Source organism: Engystomops pustulosus, chromosome 3, assembly GCF_040894005.1.
Source record: "Engystomops pustulosus chromosome 3, aEngPut4.maternal, whole genome shotgun sequence".
Lineage (NCBI taxonomy): Eukaryota > Metazoa > Chordata > Amphibia > Anura > Leptodactylidae > Engystomops > Engystomops pustulosus.
In genome coordinates, this window is record NC_092413.1 from 151,065,403 (window position 1) to 151,084,178 (window position 18,776).

Genomic DNA, 18,776 nt, shown 5'->3' on the forward strand with positions numbered 1-18,776 from the left:
AAGTAGTGTGTGGTTGGGTTTATGGTGGTGGTATGTACCAGGGCAGATGGGCCAGGAGGTGGTAACCAGGGTAGAGAAATTATAACTGAAATGCAGGTGAATGATAGATTCTGAAGCACTCTTTAATGCAGAGGCCAGGTTTTTCAGGACAGGTGTCACATTGTGTCCTTTCTTTTCCCCATTTTGTAACATACTTTGCATCTTTTTTGTGTCCTTCCTCGTTCTCCAGTTTAGGGTACCTCGTCAGGGAAATGTTGCCCTGGTACAATACGGGGGACATCAGAAGTACTGGGTCCTTCTACATGACCATTTGGTCATTGCCTTGATCACCGTCTCTTGAAAGCAAATAAATGATACCACATGACCTGCACATTGGTATAGCAAATAGGAATTATTCAGTGCCATCTGTACAATGTGCATGATTTTTGTACCATATCTTTGTTTTCCGTAGAGCACTGTACGGCTAAGCACTTAATCTGACAGATCAACCCCACCCATGTATTTATTGTAAGCCAGGATGCAGTCTGGCTTGGGGGCAGTTGTAATGGTACCTCGTACAGGGGTGGCGGTGCTGGTGTCTCTATGAATTGTGGTCAAAATAAGGACATCCCTTTTGTCCTTATACTTGACCAACAGCATGTTCTCACGGCAGAGAGCCCTCATGTCCCCTTAACTTATCAGGGTCTTAGGGAGGCCTCTCTGTTTTTTGCATACAGTGCCGCACGCTACAGTACCCCTGGAAATGAGGGACCTCAAGAGTGGAATGCTGGTATAAAAGTTATCCACATACAAGTGATAACCCTTATCCAGCAGTGGGTGCATCAGATCCCAGACAGGTTTCCCATAATTCCTAGGACAGGTGGGCATTCTGGGGGGCTAATCTGTTTGTCTTTTCCCTCATAAACCCTAAATCTGTAGGTGTACCCTGTGGTACTCTCGCACAGTTTGTGCCTTTTACTTTCATACCTTGCCCTCTTGCTGGGCAGCTATTGGCGTATTCTTAGTCTTTCTTTAAAATGTACAAGTGACTTGTCTCCACAAATACATTTTTCAGGGGTGTAGGCCTCAAAAAACTTGGTGCTAAAGTGATCAAGGATTGGCCTAATTTTGTATAGACGGTCAAATGATGGGTCGCTTTGAGGTGGGCACTGCAAATTTTTGTTGTAGTGTAAAAATTTTAGAATGGCCTCAAAGTGCATGCGAGTCATTACTTTGCAATAAATAGGAGTACTGTAAAAAAATATCAGAACTCCAATACTGCCTTACGTTTTGACAATGCTCATATGTAGCACAAGTCCCCAAAACGTCATAATTTCTACCGCATCTACAGGGGTGCAACTAGAAAAGTTGGGTTTTGTGCCAAAAGCATACAAATTTGTTTGTACCACCATCAAATTCACAAGATCCTCAAAGAAAAAGACTTTGAAAAAGTCAATTTCTGTGAGGCCTTTTGTCTCAAAATTAATTCCTGAACTTCCCACAAACTCAGGAATTTGAGGCTCACAATTATCGGGGAGTGGGATCCATTCAGGGTCACTTGGGGGCTGGGGAACAACCTGGGAATGCCCTGGGTGCCTTCTAGAGGGCTTTTCATCACTGGATGAGGAGGAAGAGGAGGATGAGAAATAGAGGAATGTGGCATCCTCCCCTTCTGAATCAGTATCGGAGGCAAGAAAGGCATGTGCCTCCTTTGGGATGAATGGGACATTTTTTTATTGGGAGGGGGTGTGTAAATGTTGTGCTTCAACACGTGTAAAAACTTTTCAAGGGGGTGTGTATGTTATGATTCAACACGTGTACGGAACCAACAACACTGTACTTAAAAAAAAAAACGACCTGTGTACTTTCAAAAAAACTGTACTAGAAGTTACTACAGTAAAAAAAAATAACTTTTAACCTCCAATACCAAAAAAGATACTATGACAAAAAAATGAGCACAGACCTGATCAATAAAATGTCAGTGATCAATGCTCAGTTGTCACAGCACGTACCAAAAATGCAGTAAAAAAAAAGTTACTGCAGAAAAAAACAACTTTTATTCTCCTATATCAAAAAAGATACTACAAAAAAAAATGAGCAGATGCTGATCATCAAAATGTCACTGATCAGCGCTAAGTTATCACAGAACAATTTCCCAAAAATAGAGCACAGACACTGACCAGTGAAATTTGGCAATGATCAGCGGCTGGCGGTTTGCAGAACGCACGCAGGGGGTGCTACTGCTACAAAACTGACAAAAGGAGTAAAAAAAAATGCTCCTGTACCAAAAAATGAACAGAGATGCAATCAACTGCTCAGCGGTCACTGGATCCACACACCAAAAAAAAGTGCAAAAAAAAAGCACAGACACTGACCAGACCATGATCAGCGGCTGGCGGTTTGCAAAACGGACACAGGGGGGTGCGACTGCTACAAAAATGACAAAAAGAAAAAAAAAAACCACCAAAAAAAGAGCACGGAGGCTCAAAGTCGCCACACGCAGAAAAAGTATGTGTTTGTGTATATGATGTGAGAAAATGAGAGGTGTCATTTGGGAAAACCGCTATCTGTCATACAGGCAGATGAAGGGTGTGTGGTAAAAGCCCTGGATTTGTCTGCAGTAACCCAAGGGTTAATGCAGACATGTAGTAAGCAGGAGAAGTCTGTTTGGTCTATGTTGGCCTCTCTAGCATAGACACCTTTGTAATGTCCGTACTGGGCCTGCTTATTATGGAGTAGGGGTAGGCTGGTAGTGGGACTCCTACTCAATCGGGCTTTGGTCCTGGGCTATTGTATAGCCCACAGGTGTGGGTCACAGGCCTCGTTACAGCCTGATTTAGTCTGCAGGCCAGAAGCAGTAGGGGAGGCACTACCTGGAGAGCTGAAGGCTGGACCGTGTTCACACATCAAAGGTAACTGAGTGCCTCCTGATATTCTGCTGGCCAAGAGCGTGTGCCAGGCAGCCTGGTACATGTATAGTTAGGTGCTGTTATTTTATTAGGCAGTGCCCAGCAGGGTTTATTTTTGGAATTTTGTATGTGCCTAAGCCAAGGCTGAATTTGTGTTTTGTCAAGAAAGTGTGAATAAACACTTTGGACTTTAACCCTGCGTGTGTCCCTGCTTCCTGCACTGCTACAAAGGATCTACCAGAGCAATTCCCCACAATGAGGAATCTTAATATTTCTGACCATAATAAAGTACGAGTACTTTAGTAGATGATGGCTCAGAGCTACAAAGTGGACCAGCTATTATGATCTTTCCCATAGACATTACATTGAGAGAAGAGGGGATTCAGTTCTATATCTCAAAAAGCAGCACAAGCAGCAGCAGCATGAAGAGCAATATAGAGCAGGACTGAGTGCTGCGGCAGCCTCTTTAGTGTCTATGTCGTTGTTCCCTCCCCCCTAGGCCAACTTGTGTGGCTACATCTGTGAATTAAAATACATTGTATTATCACAAGTCTTTAACATTGCTTGTACTAATGATTTATAAATGTACATTTTTTTTTTTAATGAGGGAAATGAAGCAGGGGCAAAAATGTTTTTAAAAAAATACAGCTTCACTTCTCCATAGATAAAGAATTAAGTTATATGTGGGTCTTAATTTCTGATCACAATTTGAAATTACCATATTGTAAAGCCTTAGACTGGCAACGTAATAGGAATCTGGGTGGAATTACATGTTATTAAGTGAAGCTGGTTAATGGAAATTGACTACTAATTGGTTTCTAATGTGGTAAAAAAAAATTCTAAACATGCTTGATAAACACCATCTCGGGTGTAAAGGCCGTAATTGATAAAGGTTTCTTCAAGGTGCGGGCAGCTTAATTAGTCACATTACTTGGATTTTAATTAGCAAAGATACACTGAAGCTTAAAGTTAGTAAAACTAAGAAGCTTTTATTGAGTAAAAGGTCAAATACTTTGCAGTCATTGTCTTGTTTATCTAGTGTAACAATGTAGTTCTCTGCGTGGAGACGCTTTAGAACTAAAGGAGCCCGTTTTCCAGAGTCGCAGTGCGTGATGTCTTCAGAAAAACACATCTTCTGATACTTGTCTGGTCTGCTTCCGTGAAAATGTCATGGCACAAATAGCGGGACTCATCCATCACATCTCCGTGTCTGCTGAATTGGAATATAAGCCATTAAATGTCTGACTTATGGGAACAACGCATCTTTTACTCCTCATCCATTATTGTGTTATTATAACACAATCAGGCACATTTTAATTTGTTGACACTGTGCCAAAGGCAGACGGGAGTGGGAACTTTATTCATTTTAGAAAAATATTAATAATCGAATCCGTTCTCCAGGTCAGAAATATCAGCAGACACAATTACAGTTTGTCATTGGCATTATTAAGAACCACTCACGGGGTGAAATATTGGACCAGGAACAGGGCACAGTGTCCTTACTAGGAGAGCTTATCCATAAGTAGAGATTCAAAGACTGCTGCAATGGGGACTGTGAATAATTGCATTGTTTCTTATTGTTCTTCACCCTTTTAGTTAATCTGCACATGTATACAAAGATTAATATTCTATTTGTACAGATCATCCCTATAATCTGAATAATGTTATTAAGCAAACTTTTTTTGCTTGGAGTTATACATGGGCAGGAAGGCTACAATTTATCAGTTACGCGTTGTACTTTTGTGAGGTACAAGAAGTCCAAGTTCAGTCCTGTATTATAAAGAAGCTCTGACAAATGGTGTCAGAAAGGGCATCCTTAAACTCTGTACGCCACTATATGAAGTATATGAACTATATACTAGAAGTGCAATAGAGATGATCACACCAGTGGCACTCACTCATAGATCCAGGCACTGAGACTGTGGTTATCTTCTTGTATATCTTATCCATGGCCTCTTTCCTTCTAAAATTATGCTAACAAACCAGAAGCGTGGTGCATTCTCTGGTTTCACAGTCTATAATACTGCAAAGCAGCATGTCTCGCCCTCCCCTCTGCTTCCTTAGCATCCCCCCTCCCTCTGCCTGTTGTAATCTCACAGTGTAACAGCCTGTGAAGCCAGAGCACTGAGGGGCTCTGGTAACCCCAACATAGCACTTCTGGCTCATTGGCATAATTTTAGAAATGGATTTTAGAAGGAAGGAGGCCATGGATAACAAACATAAGAGGATTACCACAGCCACATTGCCTGTAACTATGAGCAAGTCCCTGGTTTATGGTAGATTTCATTTAACCCCTTACCCACATGACGTAATAGTAAGTCACATGCCGGGTCCCCGCGAGCCCTCTCCATAGCCGGTAAGTCTTTGCTGCATATTGCAGCAAAGGCTTACCGGTAACGCCCGCGATCGGTGCCGATCGCATGGGCGCCACCATCTTTCCGAGGATCGTCGCTCCCCGTGACGTCATTGGTCCGTCACCATGGTAGCCTCGGGTCTCACGAAGACCCAAAGCTACTTCGGATTAACCCATTCATTCCAATGTGCAATCAGCACATTGTAATGTATGAGTATTAAAATCCACATATACTGTAATATGGCAGTATATGATAGGATCGTACAGGCACCCTAGGGTTATAGTACAAAAAATAGTAAAAATAAAAACAAAAAAAAAATTATAATAAAAAACCCTAAATATTCAAATCACCCCCCTTTCCCTAGAACTGATATAAATATAAAAAAATAGTAAAAATCATAAACACATTAGGTATTGTCGCGTCCGAAAATGCCCGATCAATCAAAATATGATAACGGTTTTTCACTGCGTTTAGCCCCGTAACAGAAAATTGCGCCCAAAGTCAAAAATGCACTTTTTTGCCATTTAAAAAAAAAAAAAAAATTCTATAAAAAGTGATCAAAAGGTTGTACAGTCCAAAAATGATAACATTGTAAATGTCATCAAAATCCACAAAAAACGTCACCACCCACAGTTCCATACACCAAAGTATGAAAAAGTTATTAACGCCAGAAGATGGCAAAATCCCCCCCAAAAATTTTGTACAGGAGGTTTTAATTTAATTTTATATAAATTTGTTATTCCCGTAATCGCACCGACCCAAAGAATAAAGTAGACCTGTCATTTGGGGTGTACAGTGAAATCCGTAAAATCCAAGCCCACAAGAATACGGCACAAATGCGTTTTTTTTTACCAATTTCACTGCATTTGGAATTTTTTTCCCGCTTCCCAGTACATGACATGGAATATTAAATACCACCATTTTGAAGTGCAATTTGTTATGCAGAAAATTAGCCATCACACAGCTCTGTACATGGAAAAATAAAAAAGTTAATGGTTTGTGGAGGAGTGAAAAATTAAAACCCAAAAAACAAAAAAGGGCTGCGGCGGGAAGGGGTTAAAGTCCATTGATGCTCTATTATATCTTTGCACAACTGTGCCATGTGTATTCTCTTCTGTCTGCTGTACAGTCTTTACAATTTACTAATATTTCCAGAAACCTGTACATACTATGTATCATATGGAAATCATATCATGAGGAACCATTTTGGAGCTTGGTAACATACATGGTGATGCAAAATGCAGTATTAAAAGTAAATTTACATTTTTCATCACTAACAATTTTAGAACATGGACATTTAAAAATGTCACCCCAACACAGATTTTGCCAGCTAGTACTCAAGACTTTCTCCGGTGATCCAATACAGCCCAGGACGTGCCATGCTCAGCGCTATTTTAAAGCAACATCCTTGGCTGCCAGGACTACAGGAGGAGCGAGATGGTGTGGATAGAGATGGATTGTCATTGGAGGTCCTGCTCTGGGTCCCCTGATTCTCTCTCTTCAGGGGACCCTGGAGGGAAGCTACAATCCAAATGTCTCCATCATCTTTTTATTGTATTGGTGAATTCAGGAGGCCAATACGATTAAAACCTGTGCTACAGCAAGAAGCAATAAGTTACTGCTTAAATTGTCATGTTGGCACTTTGCGACATATACGTTGGTTTTGGTTGTAGCTTGGGCACTCTGTTTCCAAAAGGTTCGCCATCACTGCCCTAGCTTGTCCTTCTGTGGATCATCATCATCAGTGCAAGATCATAATCTCTTCTGCAGCTCACCTTTTTTTGTTATGAAACATTGGCCATATCATATGACTATTGCTCAACTAATGTGGCTAACAAGCCACGTAGAGCGATTGTTTATGCCAAGATGCTCTAGAATTTAGAAGTATGAGCCAGTACGATAGGAATCACGTGCGAGTTTGCTTTCAGGCCAATAGAACCTCAAAACGGTTAGGGAGAACCCCACTCCTACTACGGTTTGGCTAGCACATTGGCAACCCAGTTCTTTTCCAGATTATCTGTGGGTGACATTTTGTTTTGCCCTCTTTTGTTTTTGAGATGTTTTATATGCAGTCCTAAACCTTGTTAATGAAGATTGATTTAGCCTAAAGGGGTTGTTCAGGAGAACTGCTTTTTGCACCATAAGCACTTTTCTAATATAATGTGATTACAAATTGTAACACCATTTTATGAATTCTTGGCTCCTTGTATCATGACAGAAAGCTTCTCAGCAGGATACTCAAAATTCCCTTCTTGGTCAACTAATAGTGCTTTCACGCTGCTCCTAAGATGCTTCTACTGTAAATAATTCACACATTTCACATGTTGGAGATGGGTTTTGAACCGAACACTGCTGATATTGATGGTGAGAACATTGCCTAAAAGCCTCAATAACAATGTTATTTACTGGCACAAAACACTGGTATATGGAGATATTATAAATATAGGAAATTAGGAAATAACTGCTCTTAGTTTTAACAAAATAGAATGGGTTAACAAAACAATATTTTATATGCATCTATCTCTCTCTCTGACTGTCACTGATCATCTGTCACTGGCAGTCTCCGTCTCTGATTGTCTGTTTCAGTGACTCTGACTGTCTCTTAGTCTGGGTAGATTTATCAGGAGTGTCAGAGCAGCAATGCTCTAGTTGGCCATGACATCAGTTGATCGCTGATTGGTTTCCTTGGGGAACTGGGGCAGTTTTATCTCAGAAATTTCTGATAAATCTTTCGATCTCTATCCCTCTTACCTCACACATAAGCTGCCTTATACTCATCGCCTACAGTAACCAATCAAAGCTCTCTCACACACACACATAAATATATATATTCAGCTTTATATATTTACACACACATCAATTCCAAAAAGTGTAAAATGAAAACTATTTAGAAGCACTGTGAGTTGGGAGGTGGAGAAGCTTAATGGCATTGCGAAGGGCGAGAAAGTTATATTAGATGTTGAAAATTTTTATGGCCTTATAATGGAAAAATGTTTTTATTGCAAAAAGCTACCATTTAATTGTATATATTACTGCATCCTATTTAGAATAAACTCTTCAAAATAGTTTATTTGGCACAGCCCCAATACTTTAAACTGTATGTTATCCCCATTTGACATATTTCCATGTTGTGGGAGTGATTGATGTGCATGGGATGCTTCTCTCTATAGGTTTAACTATAGAAGACTTAAAGGAAACCTACCACCACAAATCTACCTATAAAGGTAGATCGGGTGGTAGGTGGATCAATGGGACGTGAGGATAGCCCTTTTTCCCTCCTACTAACCATCTTCGGCGCGCAGCTCCTCGTAGCTGCGCGCCCTCGTCCGACGATCCTGCCGGCAGGATCGTTGGACGAGGGCGCGTAGCTACGAGTAGGAGGGGAAAAGAGGCTACCGGGGCGTGGAGTAGCCACGCCATGTAACCTCAGATGCGGCTACTCCACGCTTCAGTAGCCGCATAACAAAATTTGCATTAAAGGCTAATAAAAGTTACTAAAAAAGTGCGGGGACGTGAGGATTAGCCCTTAAAAGGGCTATCCTCACGTCCCATTGATCCACCTACCACCCGATCTTCCTTAAAAGGTAGATATCTGATTTTCAGCATTAAGCTTTTGTAGTCACTTAAATATTTTAAAACCGTAAGTATAGATTCTTGACTATATAATTGATTCTATTATTCAACAACAGACTCATCCCCTCATATGGTTCATAAAGTTCTATAATGACTTGGAGTAAGAGCAACCTGAAAAAGCTCAGGGATTTTAAGATTCAAGTTGATCATGTTTCATAAATCAATTGTTTAAATTGTTAATATTAATTATTTTTATTAATGAAGATTGTGTGAACATTCTTGTGTTTGTATTGCTGGGTTTTTATTTTACATTTACTAGAAACACACCATCTTATGTATACCGTATAAAAGTATAAGTCGACCTGAGTACAAGCCGAGGCCCATTTTAACACTAAAAAAATGGAAAGATCAATTGACTCGAGTATAAGCCGAGTGTTGGAAATGCATTTGTCACAGCCTCCCCCAGTATGTAGCCAGCAGCAGCCCCTGCCCCCTAGTATAAAGCCAGTTGCACCCTTGTATATAACCAGTGCCTGTCCCCTCGTAAATAACCAGCAGCCCCCTCCCCCCTTGTATATAACCAGCCAGTTCCCCCTAGTATATAGCCAGTGCCTGGCCCACAGTATAAAGCCAGTGCCTGGCCCACAGTATATAGCCAGTGCCTGGCCGACAGTATATAGCCAGTGCCTGGCCCACAGTATATAGCCAGTGCCTGGCCCACAGTATTTAGCCAGTGGCTGGCCCATGGTATATAACCAGTGCCTGCCCCACGGTATATAACCAGTGCCTGCCCCACGGTATATAACCAGTGCCTGCTCCACGGTACATAGCCAGTGCCTGCCCCGCGGTACATAGCCCGTGCCTGCCCCGCGGTACATAGCCCGTGCCTGCCCCGCGGTACATAGCCCGTGCCTGCCCCGCGGTACATAGCCCGTGCCTGCCCCGCGGTACATAGCCCGTGCCTGCCCCGCGGTACATAGCCCGTGCCTGCCCCGCGGTACATAGCCCGTGCCTGCCCCGCGGTACATAGCCCGTGCCTGCCCCGCGGTACATAGCCCGTGCCTGCCCCGCGGTACATAGCCCGTGCCTGCCCCGCGGTACATAGCCCGTGCCTGCCCCGCGGTACATAGCCCGTGCCTGTCCCCCGTATATAGCCAGTCCCTCCCCCCCTCCGTATATAGCCAGCAGCCCCCTGCCCAGCCTAAAAAAACCCCAAGAAATCTCTGTCCTCACCTTTCTGACGCCCCCGCAGGTACTCTTCTGTCTTTGGCTGACATCATAATGTGTGCCAATGATGGCACACAAACTATGATGTTGGTAAGGAAGTGAGGTCATGGTGTGTGCGACAGGACCAAGCAGGGAGCCGAAGCTGAGTACAGAAGAGGATCAGTGGGGAGTATCGGAAAGGCGAGTACAGAGTACAGGTGAGTTAGGGGTTTTCAGCACATTTTTTGTATTCACACCTTTGACCTTGTGATTTTTTGTTTTTGTGTCAAACATAACATTAGGTGCCAGGTACAAAATATCTTAATGGAGGAGAAAATCAAGGTGTTTTATTTATTTTTTTAATTTTATGTTGTAAATGAATTAGCCTTGCCTTTACCAGCCTTCAACACCAATTAATAATTTATACACTCCATTTCCTTTGTACTCAAATATGGGCTCTAGCACCCATGTAAACTGTATAGATTGTATAGATTGTGAGATTGTATAGGTAACACTCACAACCCCACCAAGTGTCACCAGCTTTATCATCGATCAGCTGCATAAAAATGGGCAAAGAGCGGCCAGAGACCTGTGGAGATCCAATCAGTGGGTTACATCCATATATATGTCCCGCTACCTTCCACAGCCTGGATGCCAGTATCAGAAAATTCTTCAGGAGAGCATCTACACTTTATTTTGACAAAGGGTAGGATTTCCAACTTTCCATCAAAAAAGGTTACTTGCATCCATGGCACAGAAGAGATTGTTTTCATGTCGCTAGATTGCTTACAGCCAGCTAATGTTTTATTGCTTTGCAGCTTACAGCACAGCAGTGTTAATATCCTGAAGTTGACAAATCAGAATCCAGACCTCAATCCACTTTAAATCTTTGCAGCAGGACTTTATGTTCACTCCAATTTTTCTTTTTATTACTTGCCAGAACCTGGACATTTTTTCAAAGCAGAACTAATTCACACATATTCCTCTTTGGGGTAAAGTTATTAAAGTGTTTTTGTAGGAATAGAACAATAGGGCGGCTTTCTTCTAGTTGTGCATGGGGTAAATTTTACAGTAGCCTCCCTTCTCAATATATATATATATATATATATATATATATCTCCCATCATATATGTGTATGTATTAAGTTATATGCAGTCTGCATGAAATAACTTTATTTTATTCTTTATGGTAAACCCCTCATGGAATAATGACTAAAGTGTGGTGTGGGTGTGGAAAGCAGGATTTGAGTTTTCCTTATGAGTCCTAGCATATGAGACTTGTTAAATATTACATTTTTGTTTTATCAACAATGATATATTCTGCAGCAATCCTACTTAAAGAATGGCTACAATTAGACTTTATGCATTGTAAAGCAAACATACCTTGAGAATGCTATAGCTACACTGATGCAGAAACATATCTTGTTTAATCCCTGAGCCGAGTGGTTCTGCTCAAAAAACAATTATAAAAGGCTGGAGCAGTGCATAATTAGGAGGAAAAGCGTCGGAGCCAGCCAAAGGAATGACAGAGCCTCATTATCATAATTTTATAATTTTCTTTTTCAGCAAAACCAGTCAGTTCAGGGATTAAACAAGATATGTTTCTGCATCATTGTAGCTACAGCATTCTCAAGGTATGTTTACTTCATAATGCATACAAAACTATTGGTAGATTTCCTTTAAAATCCTTTAAATTGGTAGATTTCCCTGTATACTTGTAGAGCAATATTAATTTTCTTTTCATCTTTATTGTTAGTCATTTAGACATTTACTTCAGAATAGCTAAATAGCTAACGTTCAACAGGCATTGTAGCAGTGTGAATAGAAGAAAGCCTACTCATTCTGCGGGTTGTGTAAAAGCAATTCTTTAGAACACTTAGCAGCGTGTTAAACTCTCTAAGGGCATATTAAAATATTGCTAAACTGCAGCAATGTGTTTTTGAATGACTGGTTGTATTGTATTTCTAAGTGTCAGTATTACTGGTACAGTAGCTGAGCCTCTGAACTGCATCATATCCCTTACATGTGACTTTGTACCACCACATTCATCCATCTTAGACAGTCCTGGATACATTCCTGTCTTCTTATGTCATAGCTATTATTTGTTGTGAAAAATGGCATATATGAGTGCAGTATAGTCCGTTCCTAGGAGAATTCTTAGCAACAAATAAACCTTTTCACAACAGCCAGGATATGCTGTAGATTTATGCAGGTATTGGATTTAAAGAGGACTGTACAGCAGTTCTAACTTATTCTAACTTATAAGCCGAGTTTTTCAGCACAAAAAATGTGCTGAAAAACGTCCCCTCGGCTTATACACGAGTCAATACAGCAGTCAGTCAATAAAAATTACTTAAAAAAAAAAAATAAACTTATATACTCACCCTCCGGTGGCCCCGATGTAAACTGATGGTATCCCACCAGAAAAACAAACTGGAGGGAAAGGAGGAATAACCAAGACAATATGTGAAATATAAAACAAAATTATTTTATTGTAAACAAGATAAAAATAAACAAAACATGTAGACAAAGTGCATACAGTATGGTGATGACACAGAGAGAATGGCGGTCAGAGCCGAGGACAGTGAAGGAACCTGAAAATATATGTTGTACTGGACTATGTACCAAAGGGGAACCCACTAAAGTCCTGGCAGGTAGGAAGTACCGTGCCCGGTCACAGACCAATGATGTGGGGATATACCCGATGTTAACTAAAGTCCTTACCAGTTAGTAATGATGAAGTGTTTCACTGCCTGGGATGAACCGCCTGCCCCGACGCGCGTTTCGGCTCAGGGATGAGCCTTCGTCTGGGGGTGGCGTCATGACGTTGGAGGGCCCTATGATAAGCGGTCTATCAACCAATAACAACTTGCCGTGATGTGCACGTGAGCGGTGGGTAAGATGGTACCTGCCCACCATGATGCCGAGATATCGCGAGTTCGTGTCACGTGATCACGAGATCACGCGCTCGTAACATCGCGACACTTGGGATCACTACGGAGCTACTAAAGAGTTTTTATCGGGGGCATCTGGCCAGCGCGTGCCAGATGCGCATGCGCTCAACCCCGATGCATCCCTCTGCTAGAAATGGATACATCCTTACAGTGGCGTGAATTACAAATACTGGACAAATCAAAAAGTGAAAAAAGTCAAATACTGGCCCCGATGTGCAGTGCTGCTCCCCCGATGTCCGCGCGGCTCATCTTCAGGCTTCTGTGCCCGTCTTCTTTCTTCTGCTCGGCGCCGCCATTGTTTTTCTCCCGGGCGGCGCCTAGCATAACGTCAGCAGCGGCGCGTCATACTAGGCGCCGGCCCGGGAGAGAGCAATGGCGGCGCCCCGCAGAAGAAGGAAGACGGGCACAGAAGCCTGAAGACTAGCCGCGCGGACATCGGGGGAGCAGCGCTGCGCATCGGGGCCACCGGAGGGTGAGTATATAAGTTTATTTTTTTTTTTTTTATGCTGGGGTGGCTGTATACTACACGGGGCAGGCTAAGAAAAGAGATTCAAAGTTCCTGCTCACCTTCTGGCTTGACTGACTCCCAGCGCAAGATACATCCAAGAAAGCACCACAGACCGAAGGCACAAAATCCACAATAGGAAAAAAAGATGTCCGCGCTTCAGGGGATATGCAGATAAAACAAATTCTTTTATTTGGCATCCATAAAATCCCAAAACTGGCAAAATATAATTGTGTGATGGCCCAGGTATGGTGACCTACGCGTTTCGCCCTCTCTCAGGGCTTAATCATGAGACCATGACGGGCAGGCTGTATACTACTGGGGGCAGGCTGGGCTGGGCTGTATACTACACTGGGAAGGCTGGGGTGCTGTATACTACTGGGGGCAAGCTGTATACTACTGGGGGCAAGCTGTATACTACTGGGGGCAGGCTGTATACTACTGCGGGCAGGCTGTATACTACTGGGGGCAGGCTGTATACTACTGGGGGCAGGCTGTATACTACTGGGGGCAGGCTGTATACTACTGGGGGCAGGCTGTATACTACTGGGAGCAAGCTATATACTACTGGGGAAAGCTGTATACTACTGGGGGCAGGCTGAGGTGGCTGTATACTACTGGGGACTGGCTGTATACTACTGGGGGCAAGATGTATACTACATGCGGCTGGCTGTATACTACATGGGGGCGGGCTGGCTGTATACTACATGGGGGCAGGCTGGCTGTATACTACTGGGGGCAGGCTGTATACTACTGTGGGCAGGCTGGGCTGGCTGTATACTACTGGGGGCAAGCTGGGCTGGCTGTATACTACTGGGGGCAAGCTGGGCTGGCTGTATACTACTGGGGGCAAGCTGGGCTGGGCTGTATACTACTGGGGGCAAGCTGGGCTGGGCTGTATACTACTGGGGGCAAAATGGGCTGGCTGTGTACTACTGGGGGCAAGATGGCCTGGGCTGTACACTACTGGGGGCAGGCTGTATACTATAGGGGCTGGTTGGCTATATACTGGTGGGGTCTGTGACCAATGCATTTCCCACCCTCGGCTTATACTCAAGTCAATAGGTTTTCCCAGTTTTTGGTGGTAAAATTAGGGGCCTTGGCTTATACTCGGATTGGCTTATACTCGAGTATATACGGTAGTCTCTAATGCTCCACATTTTCCAAGAGTTTTAGACACTTTGATGCTCTCACTTTTTGTCAAACTAATTTACATGATTTTCCTGAATATGGACTAAGTAATGACATAATTCTCCAAAAATGCAACAAAATTCTGTCAATATTTTTCTGGTGTAAAAATAACTGACTGCACATATAAAGTTAGACTAGCTAGTCCTAAAGTACAACTAAACAAAATGTCATAAATCAGTAGTGCAGCTGATAATCGTAAACTTTGAAATATACTGTATCGAAGGAATATGTTCATGTGTCCTTTTTTCTCTGCCTTCCTTTCTTCCTTATTCAACACCTTTGTGACCAATGGTTATTGGTGCCTGCGCTTTAAATGTCAATATCTCTGGAAAAGCTTTACATATAATAACAAGTTTTACTATCTTTTTTTTCATGATATTTGAGGCTTTAACTTGATAGGATAGTTTTATTAAAATTTGCCAATAATTGACAACAAGTGTAAAAACAAATAAGCTTTTTTGTAATTTTTCCAAATAAAGTTTTTTAAATAAGGAGTATTTTTTTTTACAAATGATGTTATAAATATGTACAGCATTACTCCATCACACTTTTCCCAGGTTCAGCTACAGATGCAGAGGGTGCATGTACTTCTGCAAAGTGAAAGTGTTTCCTGCAGCTCCTTCAATATTCTGCCTTCAGCTGACAGGCTGGAGCGGGGTACACCTCAAATGCCTAGATCTCTTAAACCCCTGCAGGTAGGAACACAGGAGAGTCTCCTCTTTAATATGATATATGCATTGTGTATGGATGCTTAAGAGAACCGGAGATTTCTACTCTCAAAGTTACAATCGGGAATAGAAAGCTGTACAACTTTAAGGGTGGATATGTTTGGCTCTGTTAAGCATCCATACACAATCCTCTGATTCTTCTGTTTAAAATGACATAAAAATTATTTTAGTATGTGCCAGGGTTCAGAAGATATGGCCGTTTGAAGTTGGTCACTGTCAAGATGTTTATAAATGTCCTTTCTGCACGGGGCATGTACAGTTTATGTAAATCGACTTTATGTTCTGTATCCACTGACTGCTCTGAGATAAAGAAACCTGATAATGTTTCTAATGATGTAACGCTTTTCAGATGGTCTATGGATAGATTTATCACTTTGCAAAGCTGAATCATCAAGGAAAATGTTCTCTCGGTATGGTGCTTTGGGACAATTTTCGTCTCCCTTGAACTTTTCTACCATTTGCCACAGAAATATGGGGCTTTATTTTTATCTGGCTCACTTAAGTTAATACTTTGTAACACCACCTTTTGCTGTGATTACAGCTGCCAGTCGCCTGGAGTATGTCTCTATTAGGTTTGCACATCGAGAGACTGAAATTCTTGCCTATTCTCCCTTGGAAAACAGCTGGAGCTCAGTGAGGTTGGATAGAAACAGTTTGTGAACAGCAGTTTTTAGCTCTTTCCACAGATTCTGGACTGTGACTTGGGCATTCTAACACCTGGATACGTTTTTTTTGTGAACCTTCCATTGTAGACTTTGCTTTATGTTTGGGATCATTGTCTTGTTGGAAGATAAATCTCTGCCCAGCCTTAGGTCTTTTGCAGACTCCAACAGGTTTTCTTCCAGAATGGTCCTGTATTTGGCTCCATCCATCTTCCCATCAAAGTTAAGGGGACAAATAATATTGCAGGCCCCACTTTTCAGTTCGTTTACAAAAATTTTAAATATTCCATTAATTTTGTTCCACTTCACAATTGTGATTCTTTAACAAACATTACAATTTTATATCATTATGTCTGAAGCCTAAAATGTGGCAAAAGGTAGAAAAGTTCAGGGGTGCTGGATACTTTTGCAAGACCCTGTAGTTGATCTTTAGCCTCCTTTCTTTATCTCTGTGCTGTCTAGGGGACTTCATATACACTGCTCACTATAGGAGAAATAAGGGGTAGAAAAAAGGCACAGAGAAGCAGTTTTTACTATTTCACCTGCTTTATTCGTTTCTGCAATAGAAAAATAACTTGTGCTTTAACAGCACCAGATTTCATACATTAGATGATCTGGTGAAATTTAAGACAGTCTGGTCTAACCTTAAGATCAATTAGGTGCCCCTAGGGCAGTGGTGGCGAACCTATGGCACGGGTGCCAGAAGTGGCACTCAGAGCCCTTTCTGTGGGCACCCAGGCCTTCACCCCAGCACAGAATTTGCTAGATGTGACTAATGGCGGTCCAAGACAGCCATGGACATGCCATGCTAAAGCGACACCTCCTTGGCTGCCAGGACTACACAAGAAGCGTGTGGACAGAGATGGATTATCATTGGAGCTCCTGCTCTGGGTCCCCTAATTGTTTCTCTTCAGGGGAACCTGGAAGAAAACTATAATTTCTCCATCTTCTTTCTGTTGTATTGGTGTCCTCAGGACGCCAATACGATTGAAACTTGTGATACAGCTGGGATCAATAGGTTACTGCTTAAATTGTCATGTTGGCACTTTGCGACATAAAAGTAGGTTTTGGTTGTAGGTTGGGCACTCTGTCTCTAAAAGGTAAGCCATCACTGCCCTAGGGGGATTTTTTTAAACTTGTATATAGCATATTAGTCACTTAGTCTGCCCTAAGACTTGACGAAAACACACAGGTGGAGAGGTCTATGGAGACAAGGTCAGGCTGTAAAATACCTTAAAGTCTTGCATCCAATTTTCACAGATCATCATATACTATAGCGATGAGCAAATCTATTTGTAGATTTGGTACAAATCTGGTGATTTTCAGGCACCAAGCAGAATATGAATGTTTTGGATTTGCTTTAGACATACAGTATCTTATATGTCTAAAAATGTCATTTTAGTGAAAACTAGAAAATGAAAAAAATTTAAAAAAATTACTGGAACATAATTGTACATTTTTGTTTGTTTTTTTAATCTGTTTTTTGGAAGGGGTTATAAACCAATTTCCAGGACAAAAAAGTAAAATCATTCATTCAGACCTGCAAAGAATCTTACAAAAAAAGTTAAAAAGTTTCAGCGGAGCGCATGTTGAATGATGCACTTACACTCCTCTATATGTACGCGTGGTCCATGGAAAATGGTTCTGATTAGAACATATTCTACTACTTGATAGATTGGACACGTGATCTGTTAAAATAACAAATGTGCCAGGATCCAATGAAAAGTATTGCTTTTATTGCAGTGTATGACATCCTATCTTTGTGTCCCAATTTTTACTGTCATGCTCATCTGTCATCAGACCATAAAAAAACACAGAAGAAACATAATATAGTAAACATTGACATGATAAATCCTAGCAGCCATAAATGCAATGCAACAAGAAATTTTCTAGTGTTGCATACATCACTCAGTCCCTGTTGTATTGCTGTCTATGAAACTACATAAGCAGTATGCCAATCTATCCTCTCCATTTAGTTCCCTGAAGACAGTTCCACTATAAGGCACCAAGTGATGTTTTGCTAAGGTGTCACATCAATCATGTATCTGTTACTATAGTAACTGATATAATTGTGCTATCAGCTGTTGGTAACTAACACAATTACTGTTCACATACAGAGAGATCCAGATGTTCAGAACTTTGAGTATAATGGTTGTGTAATACAGATTGGGTTCTAAATAGTCTTTGTAAATGAAGTACGTTGGAATTCATCTATATAATGGAGAGTTTTACTTGTTTGTTTTGCTCTTCTGCATCCTACGATTTCAGGTTTTAGCTTCTACAGAATGAGTAGGTTTACAATGCAACATATCCTCACAATATGCAATAGAATGGTGACATCTACAGGCCGGAGAGTAAGCAGAGGACTGCTTTGCTGCAGTGTCTTACATACATTAAAATAATTATCAAAGCAGTTTATTTATACATACTTATGTTACACACATTGTTAAATACAAGGAATATGATTTGTTTTCTCCGGATTGCAAGCATCTCTGACAATTAAGAAGAAAACTTCACACAAACTCATAAGACTGGCTCCTTGTGGAGTGCAGTCTGTTATGCCTAACAGATCCCTAACAGATCTTTAATGTAACCATGTTTTATGTATAGCAGTCTTCTTTGAGAAGATTACCCCTAGAACAACATTTTTTAATTCAAATTTGCAGGGGTGTGGAGTTCGTAAGCTAAACTTCCAACTACAACTCCTGAATTTCCC

At 41.6% G+C, this 18,776-nt stretch overlaps 1 protein-coding gene across 5 annotated transcripts in view; it reads left to right on the forward strand.

The window, feature by feature from the left end:
* The window catches only part of IL1RAP (interleukin 1 receptor accessory protein), a 155,636-nt gene that overhangs the window by 95,840 nt on the left and 41,020 nt on the right, over positions 1 to 18,776 (forward strand). Inside the window, exon 2 of one of the 5 annotated variants that reach the window (XM_072142583.1) lies at positions 11,587 to 11,654. The exons of the other annotated variants lie outside the window; for them this stretch is intronic. The gene's annotated coding sequence lies outside the window, so the exon portion shown is untranslated. The remainder of the gene's footprint in view (positions 1 to 11,586; positions 11,655 to 18,776) is intronic. 5 annotated transcript variants of the gene reach the window in all.